Source organism: Coregonus lavaretus (genome assembly GCF_964263955.1).
Source record: "Coregonus lavaretus genome assembly, contig: HAP1_SCAFFOLD_445, whole genome shotgun sequence".
Taxonomy (NCBI): domain Eukaryota; kingdom Metazoa; phylum Chordata; class Actinopteri; order Salmoniformes; family Salmonidae; genus Coregonus; species Coregonus lavaretus.
The window spans coordinates 127,872-153,214 of NW_028159343.1; the positions used below are offsets into that span (position 1 = coordinate 127,872).

General features: G+C 43.7%; 1 pseudogene across 1 annotated transcript in view; it reads right to left on the reverse strand.

Moving 5' to 3' along the window:
• The window catches only part of LOC311122980 (nck-associated protein 1-like), a 32,977-nt pseudogene extending 8,507 nt beyond the window's left edge, over positions 1-24,470 (reverse strand). Inside the window, exons 1-16 of the transcript in view lie at positions 24,384-24,470; positions 19,531-19,673; positions 18,448-18,538; positions 16,387-16,473; positions 16,108-16,165; positions 13,786-13,910; positions 13,079-13,183; positions 12,396-12,505; positions 12,209-12,218; positions 11,881-11,962; positions 11,716-11,774; positions 10,996-11,141; positions 7,570-7,702; positions 7,130-7,241; positions 6,438-6,559; positions 90-260 (exon numbers count right to left, since the gene is read on the reverse strand). The product of the transcript in view is annotated as a nck-associated protein 1-like (transcript). The remainder of the gene's footprint in view (positions 1-89; positions 261-6,437; positions 6,560-7,129; positions 7,242-7,569; positions 7,703-10,995; positions 11,142-11,715; positions 11,775-11,880; positions 11,963-12,208; positions 12,219-12,395; positions 12,506-13,078; positions 13,184-13,785; positions 13,911-16,107; positions 16,166-16,386; positions 16,474-18,447; positions 18,539-19,530; positions 19,674-24,383) is intronic.
• Positions 24,471-25,343: the final 873 nt, after the last annotated feature.

Sequence of the window (25,343 nt, forward strand, 5' to 3'; positions counted from 1 at the left end):
GCCTGTATGAGTCAGCCTGTATGAGTCAGACTGTATGAGTCAGACTGTATGAGTCAGTGTAGAATGTTGTGATGGACTGTCCCCTGTACGAGTCCAGTGGCTGTGTCTGCTGCAGCAGGACATTCTTGACCAGCCTAGTAACATCCAGACTGAGGTAGCGTGACAGTGAGTGCAGGCTGGCAGTGTAGGCCCCAATCCCGGCCAGATGGTCAGACGGATGCCTTATCTCCTGGGTGGTCTGGTTGTGATGGGTCATGATCCTGCAACAAGGACAAACCAACGACATGAGCATCAAACAGGACTGGCATGGCAGTCTGAATGTACAACAGTCAGGCTAAATGGACCATTTGGTGATTATGATACTCTGGACCGGCACGTTGGCTTGGTTGAAAGGTAACTCCGGTTCTGTCTGTTTTGTGTATAAACCGGCACAACCCCTCCTCTTTCATGTTCTCTTGTTCTCGTTCTCTCTCTTTCTCTCTCTCTCTCTCTCTCTTTCTCTCTCTACACTCTCTCTCTCTTTCTCTCTCTACACTCTCTCTTTCTCTCTCTCTCTCTCTCTCTCTCTCTCTCTCTCTCTCTTTCTCTCTCTACACTCTCTTTTTCTCTCTCTATACTCTCTCTCTCTTTTTTTCTCTCTCTCTCTCTCTCTCTCTCTCTCTCTCTCTCTCTCTCTACACTCTCTCTTTCTATCTTTCTCTGTCTCTCTCTATCTGTCTCTCTCTGCTGCCTGTATTTACGTTACAGAAGCAATTCTACTGCTGAGCTTCCACTCTGGAAACCTAATTTTAGGGGCAGCATGACGGAGAGATAATCATCTGGTAGGGACTTGGAGACGAAGCAGAACATGTACTCAGACCATTAGAGTCTCCTGCGTTGGTATGAATGTCAATTTTGAAATAGAGAAAATAGTAACCTAGCTATGATTGTCTGACTTCCTGAACTCTGTAATATACAGTGCCTTCAGAAAGTATTCACACCCCTTGACTTTTTCCACATTTTGTTGTGTTACAGCCTGAGTAAAAAAGTATGACATTTTTATTTTGTGTCACTGGCCTACACACAATACCCCATAATGTCATAGTGGAATTATGTTTTTAGAAATGTTTACAAATTATTTAAAAATGAAAAGCTGAAATGTCTTGAGTCAATAAGTATTCAACCCCTTTGTTATGGCAAGCCTAAATAAGTTCAGGAGTAAAAATGTGCTTAACAAGTCACATAAGTTACATGGACTCACTCTGGGTGCAATAATAGTCTTTAACATCATTTTTGAATGACTACCTTATCTTTGTACCCCACATATACAATTATCTGTGAGGTCCCTCAGTTGAGCAGTGAATTTCAAACACAGATTCAACCACAAAGACCAGGGAGGTTTTCCAATGCCTCGCAAAGAAGGTAGATGGGTAAAAAAAAAAAAAGCTGACGTTAAATATCCCTTTGATCATGGTGAAGTTATTAATTACACTTTGGATGGTGTATCAATACACCCAGTCACTACAAAGATACAGGCTTCCTTCCTAACGTAGTTGCTGGAGAGTAAGGAGACCGCTCAGGGATTTCACCATGAGGCCAATGGTGACTTTAAAACAGTTACAGAGTTTAATGCAATAATACTAACCTAAATGACAGAGTGAAAAGAAGGAAGCCTTACAGAATACAAATATTCCAAAACATGCATTCCATTTGCATTAAGGCACTAAAGTAATACTGCAATAAATGTGGCTAAGAAATTCACTTTTTGTCCTAAATACAAAGTTGTTATGTTTGGGGCAAATCCAACACGACACATCACTGAGTAACACTCTTCATATTTTCAAGCATGGTGGTGGCTGCATCATGTTATGGGTATGCTTGTCATCAGCAAGGACTAGGGAGTTTTTTAGGATAAAAAGAAAGGAATGGAGCTGAGCACAGGCAAAATCAGTCTGCTTTCCAACAGACACTGGGAGACAAGTTCACCTTTCAGCAGGACAATAACCTAAAACACAAGGCCAAATATACACTGGAGTTGCTTACCAAGACGACATTGAATGTTCCTGAGTGGCCTAGTTACAGTTTTGACTTATTATCGGCTTGAAAATCTATGGCAAGACGTGAAAATGTCTGTCTTGCAATGATCAACAAACAACTTGACAGAGCTGACAGAGAATAATGTGAAAATATTGCATAATCCAGGTGTGCAAAGCTTTTAGAGACTTACCCAGAACGACACACAGCTGTAATCGCTGCCAAAGGTGATTCTAACATGTAATGACGCAGGGGTGTGATTACTTACGTAAATAGAGAGGGATGGAGGAGTATAGAGATGGATGGGGGGATGGAGGGGTATATACAGTGGCTTGCGAAAGTATTCACCCCCCCCCCCCCCCCTTGGCATTTTTCCTAATTTGTTGCCTTACAACCTGGAATTAAACATGATTTTTTGGGGGTTTGTATCATTTGATTTACACAACATGCCTACCACTTTGAAGATGCAAATTATTTTTTGGGGTGAAACAAACAACAAATAAGACCAAAAAACAGAAAACTTGAGCGTGCATAACTATTCGCCCCCCAAAGTCAATACTCTGTAGAGCCACCTTTTGCAGCAATTACAGCTGCAAGTCTCTTGGGGTATGTCTCTATAAGCTTGGCACATCTAGCCACTGGGATTTTGCCCATTCTTCAAGGCAAAACTGCTCCAGCTCCTTCAAGTTGGATGGGTTCTGCTGGTGTCCAGCAATCTTTAAGTCATACCACAGATTCTCAATTGGATTGAGGTCTGGGCTTTGACTAGGCCATTCCAAGACATTTAAATGTTTCCACTTAAACCACTTGAGTGTTGCTTTAGCAGTATGCTTAGGGTCATTGTCCTGCTGGAAGGTGAACCTCCGTCCCAGTCTCAAATCTCTGGAAGAGAGAAACAGGTTTCCCTCAAGAATTTCCCTGTATTTAGCGCCATACATCATTCCTTCAATTCTGACCAGTTTCCCTGCCGATGAAAAACATCCCCACAGCATGATGCTGCCACCACCATGCTTCACTGTGGGGATGGTGTTCTCGGGGTGATGAGAGGTGTTGGGTTTGCGCCAGACATAGCGTTTTCCTTGATGGCCAAAAAGCTCCATTTTAGTCTCATCTGACCAGAGTACCTTCTTCCATAAGTTTGGGGAGTCTCTCACATGCCTTTTGGCGAACACCAAATGTGTTTGCTTATTTTTTTCTTTAAGCAATGGCTTTACTCTTACATAAAGCCCAGCTCTGAGGAGTGTACGGCTTAAAGTGGTCCTATGGACAGATACTCCAATCTCCGCTGTGGAGCTTTGCAGCTCCTTCAGGGTTATCTTTGGTCTCTTTGTTGCCTCTCTGATGAATGCCCTCCTTGCCTGGTCCATGAGTTTTGGTGGGCGGCCCTCTCTTGGCAGGTTTGTTGTGGTGCCATGTTCTTTCAATGTTTTAATAATGGATTTAATGGTGCTCCGTGGGATAATCAAAGTTTCTGATATTTTTTTATAACCCAACCCTGAACTGTACTTCTCCACAACTTTGTCCCTGACCTGTTTGGAGAGCTCCTTGGTCTTCATGGTGCCGCTTGCTTGGTAGTGCCCCTTGCTTAGTGGTGTTGCAGGCTCTGGGGCCTTTCAGAACAAGTGATAGACCATGTGACAACAAAATAGGAAAAATGCCAAGGGGGATGAATACATTTGCAAGGCACTGTAGATGGATGGAGGGATATAGACAGGGATGGAGGGGTACAGAGAGGGATAGAGAGGGATGGAGGGGTACATAGATGGATAGAGCGGGATGGAGGGGTACATAGATGGATAGAGAGGGATGGAGGGGTAAATAGATGGATAGAGAGGGATGGAGGGGTACATACAGTGGGGAAAAAAAGTATTTTGTCAGCCACCAATTGTGCAAGTTCTCCCACTTAAAAAGATGAGAGAGGCCTGTAATTTTCATCATAGGTACACATCAACTATGACAGACAAATTGAGAAAAAAAATCCAGAAAATCACATTGTAGGATTTTTTATGAATTTATTTGCAAATTATGGTGGAAAATAAGTATTTGGTCACCTACAAACAAGCAAGATTTCTGGCTCTCACAGACCTGTAACTTCTTCTTTAAGAGGCTCCTCTGTCCTCCACTCGTTACCTGTATTAATGGCACCTGTTTGAACTTGTTATCAGTATAAAAGACACCTGTCCACAACCTCAAACAGTCACACTCCAAACTCCACTATGGCCAAGACCAAAGAGCTGTCAAAGGACACCAGAAACAAAATTGTAGACCTGCACCAGGCTGGGAACACTGAATCTGCAATAGGTAAGCAGCTTGGTTTGAAGAAATCAACTGTGGGAGCAATTATTAGGCAATGGAAGACATACAAGACCACTGATAATCTCCCTCGATCTGGGGCTCCACGCAAGATCTCACCCCGTGGGGTCAAAATGATCACAAGAACGGTGAGCAAAAATCCCAGAACCACACGGGGGGACCTAGTGAATGACCTGCAGAGAGCTGGGACCAAAGTAACAAAGCCTACCATCAGTAACACACTACGCCGCCAGGGACTTAAATCCTGCAGTGCCAGACGTGTCCCCCTGCTTAAGCCAGTACATGTCTAGGCCCGTCTGAAGTTTGCTAGAGTGCATTTGTATGATCCAGAAGAGGATTGGGAGAATGTCATATGGTCAGATGAAACCAAAATATAACTTTTTGGTAAAAACTCAACTCGTCGTGTTTGGAGGACAAAGAATGCTGAGTTGCATCCAAAGAACACCATACCTACTGTGAAGCATGGGTGTGGAAACATCATGCTTTGGGGCTGTTTTTCTGCAAAGGGACCAGGACGACTGATCCGTGTAAAGGAAAGAATGAATGGGGCCATGTATCGTGAGATTTTGAGTGAAAACCTCCTTCCATCAGCAAGGGCATTGAAGATGAAACGTGGCTGGGTCTTTCAGCATGACAATGATCCCAAACACACCGCCCGGGCAACGAAGGAGTGGCTTCGTAAGAAGCATTTCAAGGTCCTGGAGTGGCCTAGCCAGTCTCCAGATCTCAACCCCATAGAAAATCTTTGGAGGGAGTTGAAAGTCTGTGTTGCCCAGCGACAGCCCCAAAACGTCACTGCTCTAGAGGAGATCTGCATGGAGGAATGGGCCAAAATACCAGCAACAGTGTGTGAAAACCTTGTGAAGACTTACAGAAAACGTTTGACCTGTGTCATTGCCAACAAAGGGTATATAACAAAGTATTGAGAAACTTTTGTTATTGACCAAATACTTATTTTCCAACGTAATTTGCAAATAAATTCATAAAAAATCCTACAATGTGATTTTCTGGATTTTTTTTCCTCATTTTGTCTGTCATAGTTGACGTGTACCTATGATGAAAATTACAGGCCTCTCTCATCTTTTTAAGTGCGAGAACTTGCACAATTGGTGGCTGACTAAATACTTTTTTCCCCCACTGTAGATGGATAGAGGGGTATAGACAGGGATAGAGGGGTATAGAGAGGGATAGAGGGGTATAGACAGGGATGGAGGGGTATAGAGAGGGATAGAGGGGTATAGAGGGGGATAGAGAGGGATGGAGGGTTACATAGATGGATAGAGAGGGTATAGAGAGGGATAGAGGGGTATAGAGAGGGATAGAGGGGTATAGACAGGGATAGAGGGGTATAGAGAGGGATAGAGAGGGATGGAGGGGGATAGAGGGGTATAGAGGGGTATAGACAGGGATAGAGAGGGATGGAGGGGGATAGAGGGGTATAGAGGGGTATAGACAGGGATAGAGGGGTATAGAGAGGGATGGAGGGGGATAGAGGGGTATAGAGGGGGATAGAGAGGGATAGAGGGGGATAGAGGGGTATAGAGAGGGATAGAGGGGTATAGACAGGGATAGAGGGGTATAGAGAGGGATAGAGAGGGATGGAGGGGGATAGAGGGGTATAGAGGGGTATAGACAGGGATAGAGGGGTATAGAGAGGGATGGAGGGGGATAGAGGGGTATAGAGGGGGATAGAGAGGGATAGAGGGGTATAGAGGGGTATAGACAGGGATAGAGAGGGATAGAGGGGTATAGAGAGGGATAGAGAGGGATAGAGGGGTATAGAGAGGGATAGAGAGGGATAGACAGGGATAGAGAGGTATAGAGGGGTATAGACAGGGATGGAGGGTTATAGAGAGGGATAGAGAGGCTATAGAGAGGGATAGAGGGGTATAGACAGGGATAGAGGGGTATAGAGAGGGATAGAGAGGGATGGAGGGATATTAGAGGGATGGAGGGATGTTAGATGGATAGAGGTATATAGAGAGGGATAGAGGGATGGAGAGAGGGATAGAGAGATATAGGGGGTTAAAGAGGGGTAAAAGCACTGACTTGGTGGCGATGGCGCGGTCTGTCCTCTGTCTGTCCTCGGTCTGTCCTCTGTCTGTCCGCGGTCTGTCCTCTGTCTGTCTGTGCCAGGTTTCTCTCTTTACCCCTCTCCTTTTCTCGGCGTCTGCTTCTTCTGATTCTTATTGCGAGCTGCGCTTACGGTCTGGTCACAGTGTTTGGGCAACAGCTAATAGGGAACATGATTAAGAGGACCACATAGAAGAAATAGTATTAGAATATACGTTTTCCATTTAAGTCTGTTATACATTGCTTGCGGTGTTTACAGAAAAATAAATTAGTGATTTTACTTTTTCCTGCTACGCTGCAACCTCTCAGGAGCCTAAACTAAAGTAAACACCCTCACAATGTTTTCCAGCATAGAGAAAAACAACCTTCTCTCGTTACACCATCTCCTCTTCACCTTCTCACTGTCTTTCCACTAGCACACTCCTACATTAAAGCTACAATCTGGGATTTGCTTCATTAACGGGTAAATATGTAGAATTCAAATGACCATTGAAAAGATTCCCAGATGCCAAATTGTACCTTTAAATCGAGCGCAGTGACCACGAGGGTGTTGCAATATAATTGGAAATACTGTCAATTGGCTGCATCAATCTTATAGTTAATTAGTTGTGTGACCTGTACCCTTCCCCCAGAATCCTGGTCATCGAGGTTGGATATCTCGAACACACAAACACACACACACACACACACACACACACACACACACACGCAGACACACACACACACACACCTGGTCATTGAGGCTGCACTGTTCAGCACATATCTCAAAGACGACAGAGCTGTTCTGTCTGGCGATGTCCTCCAGGAAAGTCACACAGACTCCTCTTCTCAACTGCCTCCGTCTAGACAACAACAAGAAACACAAAGAGATGTCTCTCAGACTTTACCATATTTATCGCTAAAATTAGTTTTTTCTGTTTTTTTTCCCCACAATTTACTGAGATGCTCCACACTAAAGTGATAATTTCACCATTCAGTACTTGATGTGATGTGACCTGACCTGAAAAAACTACCCAGCCGAAAATACAACCAACAATTTTCGTAGCCATGTAACGTGGTCAGGAAAAGTGCATTGGCTAACTTTAAATTTAGCATGACCAGTTTAAATATGTTATTACAGCAGGATACCCAGCTTGAGGCCAGATGGTGTCTCTGTAGCCCAATACCAACCTCTTCTGGATACTGCTGGTGGACACTATGGCTGGAGAGGGAGCAAACCAGAGGGAAAGACATGAGGTAGCGCCGTACAGAAACCTCCTCACTGCTCTGGGAGAACATCTTCTCCAACACCCGTGGGTACAAACTAGAGAAAAACACAACCATATCTCAGTCTAAAGCAGTGAAATATATAGGAGTCATATCTCAGTCTTTAGCAGTGAAATATATAGGAGTCATATCTCAGTCTAAAGCAGTGAAATATATAGGAGTCATATCTCAGTCTAAAGCAGTGAAATATATAGGAGTCATATCTCAGTCTTTAGCAGTGAAATATATAGGAGTCATATCTCAGTCTTTAGCAGTGAAATATATAGGAGTCATATCTCAGTCTTTAGCAGTGAAATATATAGGAGTCATATCTCAGTCTTTAGCAGTGAAATATATAGGAGTCATATCTCAGTCTTTAGCAGTGAAATATATAGGAGTCATATCTCAGTCTTTAGCAGTGAAATATATAGGAGTCATATCTCAGTCTTTAGCAGTGAAATATATAGGAGTCATATCTCAGTCTTTAGCAGTGAAATATATAGGAGTCATATCTCAGTCTTTAGCAGTGAAATATATAGGAGTCATATCTCAGTCTTTAGCAGTGAAATATATAGGAGCCACATCTCAGTCTTTAGGAGTTAACACGCACTGTATTGTCTGCGTCCCAAATGGCACCCTGTTGCCTATATTGTGCACTACCTTTGACAAGGGCCCGTAGATAATAGGGTGCCATTTGGAACGCAACCATGGTGTTACATACAGTACCAGTCAAAAGTTTGGACACACCTACTCAGTCAAGGGTTTTTCTAATTTTTTTTTTACAATTTTCTACATTGTAGAATAATAGTGAAGACATCAAAATTATTAAATAATACATATGGAATCATGTAGTAACCAAAGAAGTGTTAAACAAATCAAAATGTATTTTATATTTGAGATTTTTCAAATAGCCACCCTTTGCCTTGATGACAGCTTTGCACACACTTTTCCTGAATACATGTGTGGGCCCTAGTTCCTAGATCCTAGACCCTAGATCCTAGACACTAGTCCCTAGACCCTAGACCCAAATCCTAGACCCTAGTCCCTAGTCCCTAGACCCTAGTCTCTAGATCCTTGACCCTAGACCCTAGACCCTAGACCCTAGTCTCTAGATCCTAGACCCTAGACCCTAGTCCCTAGAGCCGAGACCCTAGTCCCTAGACCCTAGATCCTAGATCCTAGTCCCTAGACCCTAGTCCCTAGACCCTAGTCCCTAGATCCTAGTCCCTAGACCCTAGTCCGTAGATCCGAGACCCTAGACCCTAGTCCCTAGATCCTAGTCCCTAGACCCTAGTCCGTAGATCCGAGACCCTAGTCCCTAGACCCTAGTCCCTAGACCCTAGTCCCTAGATCCTATTCCCTAGACCCTAGTCCCTAGATCCTAGTCCCTAGACCCTAGTCCGTAGATCCGAGACCCTAGTCCCTAGAGCCTAGACCCTAGACCCTAGTCCCTAAACCCTAGTTCCTAGTCCCTAAATATTTTAGTCCCTATATCCTAGTCCCTAGTCCCTAGATCCTAGTCCCTAGATCCTAGTCCCTAGACCCTAGACCCTAGACCCTAGACCCTACACCCTAGTCCCTAGACCCTAGTCCCTAGATCCGAGACCCTAGACCCTAGACCCTAGACCCTAGACCAGGGGTGTAAAACGTCCGGCCCACGGGCCGGATCAGGCCCGCAAACGGGTTTAATCCGGCCCGCGAGATGATTTTGTAAAGTATAAAAATGGGCTGCAATTTTTAAATAAAATAAACTGCTGTTCCAATTGCGTCCACTGGATGGCGCAATAGCAATTGTGTTAAGCAAGCAAACTGTTTATACCGGGGCAGAGCAAGTAGGTCAAGCAACTGCAGCCAGTCCAGATGTTTTGCCCGCGATATTTATTACGGCTTCTACTTTTAACATTATGTGCTTTGGCACCCTCATTGCCCCAATATGTCTCTGTCAAAAAGAGAAAAGTGGACGCAGAATGCAGAGTGTTCCAAGAAAAATGGTCATCCTCCTATTCATTCACGGAATTGAATGGGAAAGCTCTCTGTTTGGTGTGTTCACAGCATATTGCAGTGCTGAAAGAATATAACCTTCGTCGCCACTATGTGAGTCTTCATGCCAACAAATATGACAACTTTCAAGGACAGCGGAGAAGAGAGAAGGTGAATGAACTGTTGGCGGGTCTGAAGAAACAGCAATCTGTGTTTACTCACAGCCGAGACATCAGTGACGCTGCAGTGAAAGCTAGCTACCTCATTGCTAATGAAATCGCAGTGGCTTCAAAACCATTTAGTGAGGGTGAATTTGTAAAAACATGCATGATGAAGGCAGCGGAGATTGTGTGCCCTGAAAAGCGCCAGGCTTTTGCAAATATCAGCCTGACAAGAAACACAGTTGCAGACAGGATTTCCGATCTTTCAGTGGATTTGGACAGCCAGTTGAAGCAAAACGTAAAGTCATTTATTGCGTTTTCGGTTGCAATTGATGAAAGCACGGACATTACAGATGTTGCACAACTGGCCATTTTCATCCGCGGAGTTGATGACACATTGACCGTCACCGAGGAGTTTGTGGAGTTGGTGCCCGATGACAGATACAACGACAGCAGCTGATATTTTCACCTCACTCGTCGGCGCGCTGGACAGGGTCGGAGTGGACTGGTCCCGCGCTGTCAGCCTGGCTACAGATGGTGCGCCCTCAATGATCGGGAAAAAAGCAGGCGTTGTGACAAAGTTCAGAGAGAAAGTGCAATCTGCAAATGGAGGACGTGATTTTTGGACTTTTCAATGTATTTTGCACCAGGAGGCTTTGTGTTGCAAGTCATTAAAGATGGATAACGTCATGAAGGTGGTCATCCAAACTGTTAATTTCATCCGATCCAGAAGCCTGAATCACCGTCAGTTTGACAGCCTTCTCAGAGAGAAAGACCACATCTATGGCCTGCCATACCACACTGAGGTAAGATGGTTAAGCCGAGGTGCTGTGCTGAGGCATTTCTTTGATTTACGAGAAGAAATTGAACAGTTCATGGAAGAAAAGGGCAAACCAGTGTTAGAATTTCATTCCGCAGAATGGATGCAGGACCTTGCATTTATGGTGGATGTTACAGAGCACCTGAATAACTTGAACAAACAGCTGCAAGGGTGCAACAAAGTTGTCACGCAGTATTATGACAGATGTACCTAGGGGTTGGTTCTGATCTACAGACGTACCTAGAGGTTGGTTCTGATCTACAGACGTACCTAGAGGTTGGTTCTGATCCAAATATATACCTAGAGGTTGGTTCTGATCTACAGACGTACCTAGGGGCTAGAGGTTGGTTCTGGATGCGGCCCATGGTGGAGTAGACTAGCACCACTGACCAGAGGATGGAGAGATCTGAGGTTTTGTGAAGCATCTCCTGCACGTTGTCCAACATCTTGGTGTGGAACTGGGTCATGTTCATCACCTTGGCCAGGTCTGGGTAGCCCTTCAGTAACCGAAGGGCTTTGGGCACACTAGTGTAGGCCTGTAACATGAAACATCACAGAAACCATGATACACTGGTGTAGGCCTGTAACATGAAACATCACAGAAACCATGATACACTGGTGTAGGCCTGTAACATGAAACATCACAGAAACCATGAGACAATGGTGTAGGCCTGTAACATGAAACATCACAGAAACCATGAGACACTGGTGTAGGCCTGTAACATGAAACATCACAGAAACCATGATACACTGGTGTAGGCCTGTAACATGAAACATCACAGAAACCATGAGACACTGGTGTAGGCCTGTAACATGAAACATCACAGAAACCATGATACACTGGTGTAGGCCTGTAACATGAAACATCACAGAAACCATGATACACTGGTGTAGGTCTGTAACATGAAACATCACAGAAACCATGAGACACTGGTGTAGGCCTGTAACATGAAACATCACAGAAACCATGATACACTGGTGTAGGCCTGTAACATGAAACATCACAGAAACTAGTGTATTTAATACATTGTGTTTACAGTGTAGGCTTATGGAACAGCATGTCCAATGTGATAAATGGAAAGTATTTATATGGACACTTAAGTGAAGTACCTGTAATCTTAAACAGTCCAGTCTCAGAGCCCTGAAATCAAACTCTTCTCAATGTTCCACTGTTGAGTTCCACACAGTACGGTGGTATGGTGGTAGAACACATAAAGTAAACGTAGTATCACACATCACTGTAATCGACAATGACATATTATACGTCTTGTTTACCTTGATTGATGTTCAGTGTAGACAGGGTTGAGACAAATGATGTCATCAGGACTGATTCCTCTTCTGGACAGACGTACATATTCTACATGGAGGAATAGTCAGAATGTTTTGCCTCATATTTGTCATAGTTCTTCGAGCCGGATACACCGTTCATATTCACCCTGGTAACTGTAACTCACTCACACACACACTCAAGCAAGCAAGCACGCACGCACACACACACACACACACATAAACACATGAACTTGTAACTACTGTATCAACAGTATGACTATACGTAAACACAGAAACTAGTGACTACTGTATCAACAGCACAGTAGGACTATACATCCAGATCACTGTTGTATAAGCATTTGCTACATTGTTTAGTTTTGTGACTAGAAAGCTGAAGTGGTAATATGGTAGTGTATATATTTGGTTGATATGGGAGATTGGTAGCGTGCAAAGTGGCATGGCAGGAAGGTACGTTTTATGTGGCAGGAAGGTCTGCTTTGTGTCTACCACTTCAAACTTACGAGTCTATGTAGTCCTCTGGGGTCTTGATCCTGGGGATATTGTCAGAATGTCTGACGAGCCACAGAACCTCGTCACGGGAAAACGACAGAGCCATGAAGACAAACAATGCCTTGGGGACGGATTGACAGAGAGAGAGAGAGGGAAGGATGGAGGGAGAGAGAGAGTGAGTGTATATATACATAATATGACATTTGAAATGTCTTTATTCTTTTGGAACTTCTGAGTGTAATGTTTACTGTTAATATTTATTGTTTCTTTCACTTTTGTTTACTATCTACTTCACTTGCTTTGGCAATGTTAACATACGTTTCCCATGCCAATAAAGCCCTTGAGAGAGAGAGAGAGAGAGAGAGAGAGAGAGAGAGAGAGAGAGAGAGAGAGAGAGAGAGAGAGAGAGAGAAGAGAGAGAGAGAGAGAGAGAGAGAGAGAGAGAGAGAGAGAGAGAGAGAGAGAGAGAGAGAGAGAGAGAGAGAGAGAGAGAGAGAGAGAAACTGGCCTGTGTTTCTTTCAGAGCTCTCTGTCTGTGTCTATTATAGTACAGAATAAGAGGTTGATGCTAAAAGTGTAAATACATAATTAAAGAATAGAATATGATCATATTCAAATGTACAGGGAAGCTGAACATGCAATAGATTGGCATTATTAGCCAGATTAAGTGAATGTGTGAGTGAGTGTTGTTTACCTTGAGTCCCAGGAGTCCAGGTTCATCCTCCAGGACTTTGACCAGTTCCTTCAAGGCATTCCTCAGGAAACCTCTTCTCTCTCTCTCTCTCCGTGCATCGCACCACTTACATAGACATGGCAAAAAACACACACACAGCTCTAGTCAACGTTCTCATTAGAAAGTGGACACACTTGTTTTTAACAGTTAAGCACATGGTTGCGCTGGCTGCTGATCCAAATCTGGCTCGAAGGACCATGAAAAAGACTTCACCTTGTGTCAAATGCACAGCCCATCCCTGTTTCGTTCCCTGCTATGTGAAAGCTGGGCTTTACGGTCAGGCTCAGTTTGAGGGGCTGTGCGACATGCTCTTAGAGGGTTTTATACAGATGCTAAAGAACTCACCTGTTGACTAGGGCATGCTCCCTGCATTCTTTGATGTTGGCAACACGCTTACTACACCTGACAGGAAACTGAATATATTGTCAGCAGTAAGATGTAAGATGTATTTAATACAACACAGTACAATACAAGACAGGGCCTTGTGTCCCAATAACATTTTGGTGCATTAAAACCTTCGTAGGAACATGGTTAAAACTGTTCACCAAAACCTTTGCCATCACTAATGGGAAACCATGCCCAGAATAAAATCACCTTGAGTCCCAGTCACATCACTCAGAGGACCTAGTATACTGTATATGGCATACTAATGTCATACCCTGTCAGACCTTGTGGATGTTAAGTGTCTCATCCCTGATGATGTTGAGATACAGGCCGCTGCAGAGGGCCGTCTTCCACAGCTCCTGAGACGACTGGTTTGTGTTCAGACTGCTGTGATGCAGCAGGAAACCCACTAGAGAGGAGAGGAGAGATTAGATTACATTAGATTAGATTAGATTAGATTAGAGGAGAGGAGAGGAGAGGAGAGGAGAGGAGAGGAGAGGAGAGGAGAGGAGAGGAGAGGAGAGGAGAGGAGAGGAGAGGAGAGGAGAGGAGAGGAGGAGAAAATTGACAAACAAACAAACCAAAACAAAGGCAAAGTCTTCTCATGCTTTGTTGATTTCAAAAAAGCTTTGACTCAATTTGGCCTCACCCTACTAGAATCTGAAGTCAAATGTCTACTGTTTGCTGATGATCTGGTGTTTCTGTCACCAACCAAGGAGGGCCTACAGCAGCACCTAGATCTTCTGCACAGATTCTGTCAGACCTGGGCCCTGACAGTAAATCTCAGTAAGACAAAAATAATGGTGTTCCAAAAAAGGTCCAGTTGCCAGGACCACAAATACAAATTCCATCTAGACACCGTTGCCCTAGAGCACACAAAAAACTATACATACCTCGGCCTAAACATCAGCGCCACAGATAACTTCCACAAAGCTGTGAACGATCTGAGAGACAAGGCAAGAAGGGCCTTCAATGCCATCAAAAGGAACATAAAAGTTGACATACCAATTAGGATCTGGCTAAAAATACTTGAATCAGTTATAGGACCCATTGCCCTTTATGGTTGTGAGGTCTGGGGTCCGCTCACCAACCAAGAATTCACAAAATGGGACAAACACCAAATTGAGACTCTGCATGCAGAATTCTGCAAAAATATCCTCCATGTACAATGAAAAACACCAAATAATGCATACAGAGCAGAATTAGGCCAATACCCGCTAATTATCAAAATCCAGAAAAGAGCCGTTAAATTCTATAACCACTTAATAGGAAGCGATTCCCAAACCTTCCATAACAAAGCCATCACCTACAGAGAGATTAACTTGGAGAAAGCTTTGACTATGTAAAAACTCAGTGAGCATAGGTATGACCATATTAGAGACACATATTTCCCTCAGATTACAGCGATCCACAAAGAATTTTGAAAACAAACCCAATTTTGATAAACTCCCCTATCTACTGGGTGAAAAACCACAATGTGTGCCATCACAGCTGCAAGATTTGTGACCTGTTGCCACAAGAAAAGGGCAACCAGTGAAGAACAAACACCATTGTAAATACAACCCATATTTATGTTTATTTATTTGCCCATTTGTACTTTAACTATTTGCACATTGTTACAACACTGTATTTGTACATAATATACATAATATGACATTTGAAATGTATTTTATTATTTTGGAACTTCTGAGTGTAATGTTTACTGTTAATATTTATTGTTTATTTCACTTTTGTTTATTATCTATTTCATTTGCTTTGGCAATGTAAACATACGTTTCCCATGCCAATAAACCCTTAAATTGAATTTAATTGAATTGATAGGAGAGGAAGAGAGAGGAGAGGAGAGGAGAGGAGAGGAGAGGAGAGGAGAGGAGAGGAGAGGAGAGGAGAGGAGAGGAGAGGAGAGGAGAGGAGAGGAGAGGAGAGGAGAGGAGAGGAGAGGAGAGGAGAGGAGAGGAGAGGAGAGGAGAGGACATAGTGACTAACATGTAGAGAGCCACAGGGCCCAGAGACTAACATGTAGAGAGCCACAGGGCCCAGAGACTAACATGTAGAGAGCCACAGGGTCCATAGAATAACATGTAGAGAGGCCACAGGGCCCAGAGACTAACATGTAGAGAGGCCACAGGGCCCAGGGACTAACATGTAGAGAGCCACAGGGCCCAGAGACTAACATGTAGAGAGCCACAGGGCCCAGAGACTAACATGTAGAGAGCCACAGGGCCCAGAGACTAACATGTAGAGAGCCACAGGGCCCAGAGACTAACATGTAGAGAGCCACAGGGCCCAGAGACTAACATGTAGAGAGCCACAGGGCCCAGAGACTAACATGTAGAGAGCCACAGGGCCCAGAGACTAACATGTAGAGAGCCACAGGGCCCAGAGACTAACATATAGAGAGCCACAGGACCCAGAGACTAACATTTAGAGGCCACAGGGCCCAGAGACTAACATGTAGAGAGGCCACAGGGCCCAGAGACTAACATGTAGAGGCCACAGGGCCCAGGGATTAACATGTAGAGAGCCACAGGGCCCATAGACTAACATGTAGAGAGCCACAGGGCCCAGAGACTAACATGTAGAGGCCACAGGGCCCAGAGACTAACATGTAGAGAGGCCACGGGGCCCAGAGACGACCATGTAGAGAGCCACAGGGCCCAGAGACTAACATGTAGAGAGCCACAGGGCCCAGAGATGAACATGTAGAGAGCCACAGGGCCCAGAGACTAACATGTAGAGGCCACAGGGCCCAGAGACTAACATGTAGAGGCCACAGGGCCCAGAGACTAACATGTAGAGAGGCCACAGGGCCCAGAGACTAACATGTAGAGAGCCACAGGGCCCAGAGATTAACATGTAGAGAGCCACAGGGCCCAGAGACTAACATGTAGAGAGACACAGGGCCCAGAGACTAACATGTAGAGGCCACAGGGCCCAGAGACAAACATGTAGAGAGCCACAGGGCCCAGAGACTAACACGTAGAGAGCCACAGGGCCCAGAGACTAACACGTAGAGAGGCCACAGGGCCCAGAGACTAACATGTAGAGAGGCCACAGGGCCCAGATACTAACATGTAGAGAGACACAGGGCCCAGAGACTAAGATTTGAGTCCACAGGGCCCAGAGACTAACATGTAGAGAGGCCACAGGGCCCAGAGACTAACATGTAGAGGCCACAGGACCCAGAGACTACCATGTAGAGAGCCACAGGGCCCAGAGACTAACATGTAGAGAGCCACAGGGCCCATAGACTAACATGTAGAGAGCCACAGGGCCCAGAGACTAACATGTAGAGAGACACAGGGCCCAGAGACTAACATGTAGAGAGCCACAGGGCCCAGAGACTAACATGTAGAGAGGCCACAGGGCCCAGAGACTAACATGTAGAGAGCCACAGGTCCCAGAGACTAACATGTAGAGAGGCCACAGGGCCCAGAGACTAACATGTAGAGAGCCACAGGGCCCAGAGACTAACAGTGAACATAGAGCGCAATGGTGCTTCAAAGACTCCAGTCGCTGCCTTTGAAAATCAGCAGGCAGGACATGGTAGGGCAGGTAAGAGAGGAGGAGAGGAGATAAGAGGAGAGGAAAATAAAATAGGAAAAGAGAAGAGAAGAGAAGAGAAGAGAGCAGAACAGAACAGAACAGAGCAGAGCAGAACAGAGCAGAGCAGAGCAGAGCAGAACAGAACTGAGCAGAACTGAGCATAACAGAACAGAGCAGAACAGAGCAGAAGAGAGTAGAACAGAGCAGAGCAGAACAGAGTAGAGCAGAGCAGAACAGAGCAGAACAGAGCAGAACAGAGCAGAGCAGAAGATACGAAGAGAAAATGGGGGGAGAGGGTTGGAGAGGGTTGGAGAGGGGGAGAGTGGGGAGAGGGGGAGAGGGTTGGAGAGGGGGAGAGGGGGGAGAGGGGGAGAGGGGGAAGAGGGTTGGAGAGGGGGAGAGGGGTGAGAGGGGGGAGAGGGGGGAGAGGGTTGGAGAAGGAGGGATTGGGTGGGAGGGAAAGGGTGGGAGCGAGAGAGAGGGAGAGATGGGTAGAGTTCAATTTTTTACTGTAATAAATTTCCATAACAGTGTTGTTAGGCCGAACAGCAGTAAAAATCATGAACTCCATTGATTTTCAGGAATAATGACCCACTCTAATATTTACAGCCATTTTCAATATACAGTTGACATTACCCTAGTGAATATACAATAGTTAATATACCTTAGTGAATATACAATAGTGAATATATCCTAGTAAATATACCTTAGTGAATATACCCTAGTAAATATACCCTAGTGAATATACCCTAGTGAATATACCCTAGTGAATATACCCTAGTGAATATACCCTAGTGAATGTACCTTAATGAATATGCCCTAGTGAATATGCCCCAGTGAAAATGCCCTAGTGAATATACCCTAGTGAATTTACCCTAATGAATATACCCTAGTGAATATACCCTAGTGAATGTACAGTTGACATTACCCTAGTGAATATACCTTAGTGAATATACTCTAGTGAATATACCTTAATGAATATGCCCTAGTGAATATACCCTAGTGAATTTACCTTAGTGAATATAGGCTAGTGAATATACCCTAGTGAATTTACCCTAATGAATATACCCTAGTGAATATACCCTAGTGAATGTAAAGTTGACATTACCTTAGTGAATATAACTTAGTGAATATACCCTAGTGAATATACCCTCGTGAATATACCCTAGTGAAAATACCCTAGTGAATATACCTTAGTGAATATACCTTAGTGAATATACCATAGTGAATGTGCCCTAGTGAATATACCCTAGTGAATATACCCTAGTGAATATACCTTAGTGAATAGACCTTAGTGAATATACCTTAGGTAATATACACTAGTGAATATACCTTAGTGAATATACCCTAGTGGATATACTTTAGTCAATATACCCTAGTGAATATACAGTTGACATTACCTTAGTGTGAGCGCCAAACTCCTCAGTGAGTTTCTTCATGGGCTGATCATACTCCAGAAACATCTGAGCAAGGCAGGGATACGCAGGGTCACTTGAGGATCAATCAATTAATCACGCATGACTTAGTCAATCAACCACACATTCATGCATGTATACTCATACCACTGTCATGTACCATACTAACTCATACAAACAGCAGTATCATGTGGTGGCATCACCCACACAAAAAAAGTCAATCAGATTCCCCCCATTCTTTCAAGTGTCATTACTTATCACTTTTTGAATAGGAGATGAAGAAGAGGCATCATCAAGCACTCTCTCTCCTTCTAAACTCCATCAGCTTGATCAAAAGTAGCGCACTATCTCCAAGCCACTGATGCTTATTATGTAGGGACTGGTGGAAAATTGCTGTGACATTCCATTTCTTTGTTCCTTATTGTATTTCCTCCTCCACAGCGTCTTCGATCAAGATAAACTTCCTCCTGCCATTTTGGCGATATAAATGAATATGGCGTGAAATGGGAGGACTCAAAATGTCAGTGTACTGCTTTTCACTCTGGGAAAGGCTGGACAGGAAGGGAAAGATGTGTTGTTACTTGTTAATTAACCAGTTATTAGTTGAGGAGACAACTGTGTGCAATTAATGGGTAATCATCTTTGAGATGGCGTGGCTACATTAATGGCTAAGAGGAGTCAAGTTATCGTGACTGGGCAGTTGCTTAGCCTACGCTAATGACATCCTCCACTGAATGATGAGAACATCAGATTTGTTTAAATCATAAATTGATATTTAAATGTCATCCTCCATTGAATGAGTGGAAAAAGCCCATGTCCGATTATTCCTGGCATGAATTGAATTGAGAGTGAAATGAGCTTGCAGTGTGAGCATGTGATCTGGTTATGTATTTGCATATGAAAATACATTAATTCATTGTCTGTTCAGAAATGTCAATGAAAGATGTATTGAATAGAAGCTCGGTAATTTTCAATGAGGATTGTTTCCATTCTATTCTTGAATTTGTATTCCTAATCCCTTCCTGAATCGACTGTATTTGAATAGTTGATAGATGTGACCGGTCTTACCTGTTTCCGTTGGGCATCTCGTGAGCACAGTTGTACATGGACACCAGGACCTTCATGTCATCAATACGTAACAACATGACGATGATGGACGTGTAGGTGACGATGAGCTCCAGGTAGGTGTTGGTGAAGTCAAAGTTCATCGCCTGATGAATGAATTAATGAATTACTGAATTAATGAGTGAGTGAATTAATGAATTACTGAAGGAATGGATGAATGAGTGAGTGAATTAATGAATTACTGAATTAATGAATGATGCAGGTTAAAAAGTAGGTTAACATGACAACTTGTAAATTAGTTATCATGTGCTGTGTGACACCTACGGTGGCCCTAAGGGGTAAAACCACTATTGTGGAATGCTGCACTCACAATACAGACGTCAAATAATGCAGTGGGTTGATGCATTCATGTTGCTCTGTAACAATACAGATGTCAAATAATTCAGTGGGTTGATGCGTTCATGTTGCTCTGTAACAATACAGACGTCAAATAATGCAGTGGGTTGATGAATTCATGTTGCTCTGTAACAATACAGACGTCAAATAATGCAGTGGGTTGATGAATTCATGTTGCTATGTAACAATACAGACGTCAAATAATGCAGTTGGTTGATGTGTTCATGTTGCTCTGTAACAATACAGACGTCAAATAATGCAGTGGGTTGATGAATTCATGTTGCTATGTAACAATACAGACGTCAAATAATGCAGTTGGTTGATGCGTTCATGTTGCTCTGTAACAATGCGGATGTCAAATAATGCAGTGGAACAGTACAGAGGGCCATAGGGAATAAACACCTGCTAGCCATGGCTATCCTCATAGAGTTTTGGATTATACAGGCCTTATAGAAATGCCACAGCCTATCCAAAGAAATTGGGTTAAACGTCGGAGTGTATTATTTTTTTTTTTTTGTTGTATCATCATTAAGATATTTTTCTATTTTCTATTCTGAAATTGGGTGACAAATTGATGTGTAGTATTTTATTGTATTTATCACGTTTCAGGAGAAGACCCAGATGCAAACAATGTCGAAGTAACACATGTTTATTACAAAAACAGGGGGCAGGCAAACAACAGATCAATGGCAGGCAGAGGTCAGTAATCGAGATCAGATTCCAAAAGGTGGCAGTGTCTGGGCAGGCAGAGGTCAATAATCCAGGGTGGTGTGACTAGGTACAGAACGGCAGGCAGGCTCAGGGTCAGGGCAGGCAGAATGGTCAAAACCGGGAAAACTAGAAAACAGGAACTTGAGAAAGACAGGAGCAAGGGAAAAACCACTGGTAGGCTTGACGAAACAAAACGAACTGGCAACAGACAAACAGAGAACACAGGTATAAATACACTGGGGATAATGGGGAAGATGGGCAACACCTGGAGGGGGGTGGAGACAATCACAAAGACAGGTGAAACAGATCAGGGTGTGACAGTATTATCATCATAATAAACTCTTTATTATTGCATGACCTCCCTACAATGTATATCCCATACTGTGACCTTCATCACACATAATGAATACGCCTGAGGCACAGGACACAATTTCCTCTGTACAATAAAATCAATCAATTTGACTCCCCTTGAAAAGCATATTATTTAAGTTGGGGGAGGAAAAAATATCACTTTATATGTTAATCCAGTTTGGATAATTTGTGTTTTGTGCTTTGAATACCAATGCAGTAATATCTGAATGAAACAGTTCCTCATATTTTATTTATTCCAGAACTTGCACTGCTGATTCAACTAATGAAGTGCTTGATGATTAGTTGACATGCAATACATAAAATAAGTGGACCTGGCTGGGGTTACTGGAAGAGAGTTTGGGAAACACTGGAGAAAGACACTTAGAGGAAAGCTTTGCATTTATTAAATAAGTGGACCTGGCTGGGGCTATTGGCATGGAGGTTTGGGAAACACTGGTATAGAAAGACTCACCCTGAACTCCATGACGTCTATGAATGAGTCATAGTAACTGGACATGGTGGTCATCACCTGATGTATTTGACAGACGCTTCCATGGTCTTGTCCATCAGGTATTGTGGCCGAAGCTTGGAACAGAACTGAGCACGTCTGGAACAGAACTCGGTGGGGTTGGGGTCAATGACATTTTGATTCACTCAATTCAGGAAATGAACTAACACTTGTGTGAATTTAGTATAAACGTATTTGCTTATTTGCCTCCTGTTCCGGACGACGATAGGCGATGTGAGTAAGACAGGTTTAAATAGGTTAACATTCACAAGGGCACAGGGCCAGACGGATTAGCAGGACGCGTACTCAGAGTATGCGCTGACCAACTGGCAAGTGTCTTCACTGACATTTTCAACCTGTCACACCCTGAGTCTGTAATACCTACATATTTCAAGCAGACCACCGTAGTCCCTGTGCCCAAGAACGCCAAGGTACACTATCTAAATGACTAATGCCCCATAGCACTCACATCTGTAGCCATTACATTTTTGGAAAGGCTGGTCATGTCTCACATCCACAACATAATCCCAGAAACCCTGGACCCACTCTAATTCACATACCGCCCAACAGATCCACAGATTACGCAATCTCGATTGCACTCCACACTGACCTTTCCCACTTGGACAAAAGGAACACCTACGTGAGAATGCTGGTCATTTACTACAGCTCAGCATTCAACACCATAGTGCCCTCCAAGCTCATCACTAAGCTAGGGACCCTGGGACTAAACACCTCCCACTGCAACTGAAGCCTGGACTTCCTGACGGCCGCCCCAGGTGGTGAGGGTAGGTAACAACACATTTGCCATGCTGATCCTCAACACGGGGGCCCCTCAGGGTGCGTGCTCAGTCCCCTCCTGTACTCCCTGTTCACCCATGACTGAGTGGCCGCGCACGACTCCAATACCATCATTAAGTTTGCCGCCAACACAATTGTGGTAGGCCTGATCACCGACAACGATGAGACAGCCTATAGGGAGGAAGTCAGAGACCTGGCAGTGTGGTGCCAGGACAACAACCACTTCCTCAACATCAGCAAGACAAAGGCGCTGATCGTGGACTAAAGGAAATGGAGGGCTGAGCATGCTGTAGTGGAGCGGGTCGAGGGCTTCAAATTCCTCGCTGTCCACATCACTAAGGATCTATCATGGTCCAAACACACCAACACAGTCATGAAGAGGGCACGACATCGCCTGACAAGATTTGGCATGTGCCCTCAGATCCTCAAAAAGTTTTACAGCTGCACCATTGAGTGCATCTTGACTGGATGAATCACCGTTTGGTATAGCAACTGCTTGGCATCAGGGGGTAGTGCGGACAGCCCAGTAAACCACTGGGGCTGAGCTCCCTGCCATCCAGGACCTCTGAACCAGGCGGTGTAAGAGGAGGGCCCTAAAAATTGTCCAGGACTCCAGCCACCCAAGTCATAGACTGTTCTCTCTGCTACCGCACGGCATGCGGCACCGATGCACCAACTCTGGAACCAAAAGGACCGTGAACACCTTCTACGCCCAAGCCATAAGACTGCTAAATAGTTAGTTAAATACACTGAACAAAAATATAAACTCAACATGCAACAATTTTAAAGAGTTTACTGAGTTACAGTTCATATAAGGGAATCAGTCAATGGAAATGAATTAATTAGGCCCTAATCTATGGTCTGGAACCAACAGGACCCTGAACAACTTCTATCCCCAAGCCATAAGACTGCTAAATAGTTAGTCAAGGTAGTGTAGTGTATTAAGATTATGATGGTGTTAAATGTTTTTCATGAAGAAATGGAATGTTGTTTATGTTAGTATCAAGAGGGAATGTTTTTAGTGTAACGTCACATATAACAGACAGGAAGTGTGTTGTAGACAGGGGAGACTGGTGATTGGCCAGAAGAGGGAGCATCAGTGTTTATAAATAGGGGGGAAAACGAAGAAGAAAGTCAGAACGAGCAGCCATTCTGAGGCGTCACTCTCCGGGTGTCATGTCACCTGTCACTCATGCTGAAGCTTCTGATCTGAATAAACCTTATGATCAACGTTCAGTATGAGCAGACTCCTTTTGTTCATCAGCAATAATTGCCACCACTCACTCGATACGACAGTAGCTATTTGGTTAACTATTTAACTATCTGCATTGACCCTTTTTGCGCTAACTTTTTTGACTCATCACATACGCTGCTGCTACTGTTTATTATCTGTCACTTTATTCGTAGTTATATGTACATATCTACCTCCATTACCTCGTACCCCTGCAATCGACTAGGTACTGGTAGCCCTGTGTATATAGCCAAGTTATTGTTACTCATTGTGAATCTAGTTTTACTTTCATTACTACGTGTTTTACTTTTCTATTATTTCTCTATAATCTTTCTCTCTGCATTTTTGGGAATGGCCCGTAAGTACGCATTTCACTGTTAGTCCACACTGTAGCATGTGACGAATAAAATGTTATTAGATTTTCCTGATATGTATTGTACAGGCCTAGGAAAGGATTTATGGAGCCTTACAAGCAAGGCTTTATTTAGTATAAAGTGGGATCAGCATTCTGACACAGTAAATAGCAGATCTGAGGCTTTGTGCATGTACAACAGCAGCAGAGGTCTCTGAGTGGCTGCCAGATCACTCTGGTTTCTTCTTCAAGACAAGCCGACACTCAGAAAATATATATTCTTACCCCAGCAGCCACCAAGCTAGCTGTATTTAAAGAGATCATTACATTTTTGAATGTTAAACATTGATCATTTCCTATCCCAGTGTTTCCATCCACACAGATCTCCATCAAAAAAGGGGCCAATAGTTTTGAATGTAATCAGGAAGAAAATACTCTTACTTTCCTTCAAGTTCCTTTTTTTCGTTTTGCTGCTTCTAAAGTCTTGCCATTCTCCTCAACAGACCGACTCGAATGTAGTTCATTCGTAGAAGCACCCCTCTCCCCCTGTCGTTAAAAATGGTGAGCTTCTCAGTTAGCTTCTGTTGGTAAGCCATGGACATGATGCTCCTCTCCTCTCCCCCCTAATGTTATAGCCCTGGTCTGTCTCCTCCAGATCAGGAAACAGCCTCAAAGACAAGTGCATCCAGCACTCAGATAGACCAGGCTCCACCCTGTCACGTGATTGGTGGAGTTGGAGCTTGGGTTTTGGGTTTCTTTTCAGTGTCAGTTAACCCAACCACTCAACTCTCTCTTCCTTGTTGTGTGTGTTTTACAACATGTCAAAAGTCATTGCTATGCCATAGTGCTCCCACACAGATCTGGGCCTGTATCTCTAGCAGCAGGGTTGGGGAGTAATTTATTATATGTCATCTCATTACATAAAAATGCAACTGTTATCAGTTACATTACCAAATTAAAAGATACTTTTGAAAAACTAGATGATTACTTATTGGATTACTTTTAAATTCAGAAAGGTTGTTTGTGCAACAAAAAAAATACATTATGCCACCTTTCTGTTTTCTCAATGACATTCAATTCAGAATTGAAAAAAAGGTGCAAGTTTAATGTGTTCGATGGATCATTTTAGTCTTCTTCTAATGCCTCTTAAGGGGAAAGTAATCCTAAAGTAACTGAAAGTAATCAGATTACGTTACTGAGTTTGAGTAATCCAAAAGTTACTTTACTGATTACAATTTTGGACGGGTAACTAGTAACTGTAACAGATTACATTTAGAAAGTAACTTATCCAACCCTGTATAGTAGTGATGTAGAGTGCTGATATAGTGCTGATCTAGAATCAGGTACCCCCTGTCCATGTAATCATATTCATTGTGATCTAAAAGGCTAAACTGATCCTATATCAGCACTCCTACTATGAGATGCTTGAAATGGCCCCAGGACTAGGGAACAACTGTGTGCATAATGCT